The sequence below is a fragment of the Pantherophis guttatus genome, chromosome 8 (genome assembly GCF_059756535.1).
Source record: "Pantherophis guttatus breed Tessera chromosome 8, ASM5975653v1, whole genome shotgun sequence".
Classification (NCBI taxonomy): domain Eukaryota; kingdom Metazoa; phylum Chordata; class Lepidosauria; order Squamata; family Colubridae; genus Pantherophis; species Pantherophis guttatus.
The window spans coordinates 4447551-4453550 of NC_142070.1; positions in this window are offsets into that span (position 1 = coordinate 4447551).

The following is a 6000-nucleotide window of genomic DNA, read 5'->3' on the forward strand; positions in this document are numbered from 1 at the left end:
ACCTTCGAGGTCATCTAGACCAACCCCCTCTGCCCAACACACACACACACACACACACACACACACACACACACACACACAGGGGGGGAGAGTGGCTCATAACAGGGGAAAAAAAAGACACAGCTGGAAGGGACCTCAGAGGTCATCTAGTCCAACCCTCCCTCTGCCCAACACACACACACACACACACACACACACAGAGGGGGGGAGAGTGGCTCATAACAGGGGGAAAAAAAAGACACAGCTGGAAGGGACCTCAGAGGTCATCTAGTCCAACCCCCCCTCTGCCCAACACACACACACACACACACACACACACACACACACACACACACACAGGCGGAGAGTGGCTCATAACAGGGGGAAAAAAAAGACACAGCTGGAAGGGACCTTCGAGGTCATCTAGCCCACCCCCCCTCTGCCCAACACACACACACACACACACACACACACACACACTCACTCACTCACACACACACACACACACACACACACACACATACACGGGGGGAGAGTGGCTCATAACAGGGGGAAAAAAAAGACACAGCTGGAAGGGACCTTCGAGGTCATCTAGCCCAACCCCCTCTGCCCAACACACACACACACACACACACACACACACACACACACACACACACAGGGGGGGAGAGTGGCTCATAACAGGGGGAAAAAAAAGACACAGCTGGAAGGGACCTCAGAGGTCATCTAGTCCAACCCCCCTCTGCCCAACACACACACACACACACACACACACACACAGGCGGAGAGTGGCTCATAACAGGGGGAAAAAAAAGACACAGCTGGAAGGGACCTTCGAGGTCATCTAGTCCAACCCTCCCTCTGCCCAACACACACACACACACACACACACACACAGAGGGGGGGAGAGTGGCTCATAACAGGGGGAAAAAAAAGACACAGCTGGAAGGGACCTCAGAGGTCATCTAGTCCAACCCTCCCTCTGCCCAACACACACACACACACACACACACACACAGAGGGGGGGAGAGTGGCTCATAACAGGGGAAAAAAAGACACAGCTGGAAGGGACCTCAGAGGTCATCTAGTCCAACCCCCCTCTGCCCAACACACACACACACACACACACACACACACACACACACACACACACAGGGGGGGGGGAGTGGCTCATAACAGGGGGAAAAAAAGACACAGCTGGAAGGGACCTCAGAGGTCATCTAGTCCAACCCCCCCTCTGCCCAACACACACACACACACACACACACACAGGGGGGGGAGTGGCTCATAACAGGGGAAAAAAAAGACACAGCTGGAAGGGACCTTCGAGGTCATCTAGCCCAACCCTCCCTCTGCCCAACACACACACACACACACACACACACACACACACACACACACACACAGGGAGAGTGGCTCATAACAGGGGGGGAAAAAGACACAGCTGGAAGGGACCTTCGAGGTCATCTAGCCCAACCCCCCCTCTGCCCAACACACACACACACACACACACACACACTCACTCACTCACACACACACACACACACACACACACACACAGGCGGCTGGGTCCAATCGCTTCTTGAAAAGCTCCAGGGATGGAGGAAGCCACAACTTCGGGTCTTCGGCCGGGAGGGCAGAGAGTGGCTCATAACAGGGGGAAGGGACCTTCGAGGTCATCTAGCCCAACCCCCCCCCTGCTCAAGGAGGAGAGCCTCTCCAATTCCAGACAAGCGGCTGTCCGTCTCTTGAAAAAACTCCAGTGCTGAAACCCTTCCTTCCTTCTTTCCTCCATTTCTCTTCTTCCCTCCCTCCCTCCCATTGTATCTACTTTTATCCTTTCATTTTCTTTTGCTTGTCCTTCCTTCCTCCCTCCCTCGCTCCCTCCATTTCTCTCCTTCCTTCCTTCCTTCCCTCCCTCCCTCCCTTCCATTATATCTTTTATCCTTTCATTTGCTTTTTTGTCCTTCCTTCCTTCACTCCCTCCCTCTCCCTTTCTCCCTTCCGTCCATTATATCTACTTTTATCCTTTCGCTTCTGCTTGTCCTTCGTTCGTTCGTTCGTTCCTTCCTTCCTTCCTTCCCTTTCTTCCTTCCCTCTCTTCCTTCCCTCCCTTCCTTCCATTATCTCTACTTTTATCCTTTCATTTGCTTCTGCTTGTCCTTCCTTCCTTCCTTCCTCCCTCTCTCTCTCCCTCCCTCTCTCCCTTCCCTCCCTTCCTTCCATTATCTCTACTTTTATCCTTTCATTTGCTTCTGCTTGTCCTTCCTTCCTTCCTTCCCTCCCTCCCTCAATTTCTCTCCTTCCTTCCCTCTCTCCCTTCCCTCCCTTCCTTCCATTATCTCTACTTTTATCCTTTCATTTGCTTCTGCTTGTCCTTCCTCCCTCCCTCCCTCCCTCCATTTCTCTCCTTCCTTCCTTCCCTCCCTCCCTTCCATTATATCTTTTATCCTTTCATTTGCTTTTCTGTCCTTCCTTCCTTCCTTCACTCTCTCCATCTCTCCCTTCCTTCCATTATTTCTACTTTTATCCTTTCATTTGCTTCTGCTTGTCCTTCCTTCCTCCCTCCCTCCCCCCTCCCTCCCTCCATTTCTCTCCTTCCTTCCTTCCCTCCCTCCCTTCCATTATATCTTTTATCCTTTCATTTGCTTTTCTGTCCTTCCTTCCTTCCTTCACTCTCTCCCTTCCTTCCATTATATCTACTTTTATCCTTTCATTTCCTTCTGCTTGTCCTTCCTTCCTTCCTCCCTCCCTCCCTCCCTTCCTCCCTCCCTTCCATTATATCTACTTTTATCCTTTCATTTGCTTCTGCTTGTCCTTCCTTCCTTCCTTCCTTCCTTCCTTCCTTCCTTCCTTCCTTCCTTCCTTCCTTCTTTCCTTCCTTCCTCCCTCCCTTCCATTATATCTACTTTTATCCTTTCATTTCCTTCTGCTTGTCCTCCCTCCCTCCCTCCCTCCATTTCTCTCCTTCCTTCCTTCCTTCCTTCCTTCCTTCCTTCCTTCCTTCCTTCCTTCCTTCCTTCCTTCCTTCCTTCCTTCCTTCCTTCTTTCCCTCCCTCCCTCCCTCCCTCCCTCCCAGGGAGGCTGCCTAGATATTATTTTTTGAAATAAAAATAACCTCTTTGGCCAATTTTTTTGAAGGCAAGGTAATAATCCTTGCTGGGACCATTTTTTAATCTAATTAATTGAATGGCTGTGTAGAGCCTGTTTCGGATGCTAATTCTTCCCCATGTGTTTTATTCCAAGCAGAATGGAAGGAAAGAGTCTCTTCCATCCTATTCTTAGGACAACCTGGGCCAAAGCTGTATAATTCTTTTAATTGATTTTAAATTTTGTATTGGTATGTTTTTTATCCTTGGCTGTGCACTGCCCTGAGTCCAATAGGAGAAGGGCGGTATATAAATTGAAATAATAATAATAATAATAATAATAATAATAATAATAATAATAATAATAATAATAATAATACCTATTTATTTTCTGAACTGGGAACTCTTGAAATACATTTTTTTTGGGGGGGGGAGATCAGAATGTTTTGCACACCCTGTGATCTCATCTTCATAAGTAAGCGCTGGAAGAAGTCCCAGTGAGGTTCTACATAATGTAATATTCTGTATTATATTGTAATATATATTGCAATATAATATCAGAGAGGCCCTGCTTGGAATACGGCATACAGTTTTGGCCACCGTGATACGGAAAAAAAAAATGCCGTGTTTGCAGAGGAAATGAACCAAGATGATGAGGAGATTGGAGGCAAAAACCGTATGGTGAATGAGCGAAGGAATTGGGTAGCTCTCGTTCTGGGAGGGCGAACCTATGGCACAAGTGCCCAAAGTGGCACGCGGAGCCATGTTGCCTGGCACGCACAGCGTCGCTGGTTCCTCTTCCGGATTTTTGGCACGCATGTGCACATGGCAATCAGCTGGCCTTTGTGTGTGCAGCAGTGCCGGGAACCTGAAGAGCTGGCCTTCCTTTTTCCCCGGTGTAAGCATGTGCGCCAGCCAGCTGATTGGAATGTGTACATACGTGGCATTAACTGGAAGACTTGCTGGCTGGCACGTATGCACACGCCAGAAACTGGAAGTACTTTATCCGGCACGCGCAGGGCAGCTCCCCTCTCCTGACAAGTGCACGCTTGCGCACGAAATGCGCCTTTTCGGCACTTGGTGCTGAAAAGGTTCACCATCATTGATCTAGTTTAATGAAAAGAAGGACTGGGGAGACATGATAGCAGTGTTCCAATATCTAAGGGGCTGCCCCAGTGGTGAAATCCAATTTTTTTTTTTACTTTTGGCTCTGTGGGCGTGGCAAAGGAAGGATAATGCAAAATCCCCATTCCCTCTGCACTCCTGAGGGGAAGGATACTGCAAAATCTCCATTCCCTCTGCACTCCTGGGGGGAAGGATACTGCAAAATCTCCATTCCCTCTGCACTCCTGGGGGGAAGGATACTGCAAAATCCCCATTCCCTCTGCACTCCTGGGGGGGAAGGATACTGCAAAATCTCCATTCCCTCTGCACTCCTGGAGGGAGGGATACTGCAAAATCTCCATTCCCTCTGCACTCCTGGGGGGGAAGGATACTGCAAAATCCCCATTCCCTCTGCACTCCTGGGGGGAAGGATACTGCAAAATCCCCATTCCCTCTGTACTCCTGGGGGGAAGGATACTGCAAAATCCCCATTCCCTCTGCACTCCTGGGGGGAAGGATACTGCAAAATCTCCATTCCCTCTGTACTCCTGAGGGGAAGGATACTGCAAAATCCCCATTCCCTCTGCACTCCTGGGGGGAAGGATACTGCAAAATCCCCATTCCCTCTGCACTCCTGGGGGGAAGGATACTGCAAAATCCCCATTCCCTCTGCACTCCTGGGGGGAAGGATACTGCAAAATCCCCATTCCCTCTGCACTCCTGGGGGGAAAGATACTGCAAAATCCCCATTCCCTCTGCACTCCTGAGGGGAAGGATACTGCAAAATCTCCATTCCCTCTGCACTCCTGGGGGGAAGGATACTGCAAAATCCCCATTCCCTCTGCACTCCTGAGGGGAAGGATACTGCAAAATCTCCATTCCCTCTGTACTCCTGAGGGGAAGGATACTGCAAAATCCCCATTCCCTCTGCACTCCTGGGGGGAAGGATACTGCAAAATCCCCATTCCCTCTGCACTCCTGGGGGGGAAGGATACTGCAAAATCCCCATTCCCTCTGCACTCCTGGGGGGAAGGATACTGCAAAATCCCCATTCCCTCTGCACTCCTGAGGGGAAGGATACTGCAAAATCCCCATTCCCTCTGCACTCCTGGGGGGGAAGGATACTGCAAAATCCCCATTCCCTCTGCACTCCTGGGGGAAGGATACTGCAAAATCCCCATTCCCTCTGCACTCCTGGGGGGGAAGGATACGGCAAAATCCCCATTCCCTCTGCACTCCTGGGGGGAAGGATACTGCAAAATCCCCATTCCCTCTGCACTCCTGGGGGGAAGGATACTGCAAAATCCCCATTCCCTCTGTACTCCTGGGGGGAAGGATACTGCAAAATCCCCATTCCCTCTGCACTCCTGGGGGGAAGGATACTGCAAAATCTCCATTCCCTCTGCACTCCTGGGGGGAAGGATACTGCAAAATCCCCATTCCCTCTGCACTCCTGGGGGGAAGGATACTGCAAAATCCCCATTCCCTCTGCACTCCTGGGGGGAAGGATACTGCAAAATCCCCATTCCCTCTGCACTCCTGGGGGGGAAGGATACTGCAAAATCCCCATTCCCTCTGCACTCCTGGGGGGGAAGGATACTGCAAAATCCCCATTCCCTCTGCACTCCTGGGGGGAAGGATACTGCAAAATCCCCATTCCCTCTGCACTCCTGGGGGGGAAGGATTCTGCAAAATCCCCATTCCCTCTGCACTCCTGGGGGGAAGGATACTGCAAAATCCCCATTCCCTCTGTACTCCTGGGGGGAAGGATACTGCAAAATCTCCATTCCCTCTGTACTCCTGGGGGGGAAGGATACTGCAAAATCTC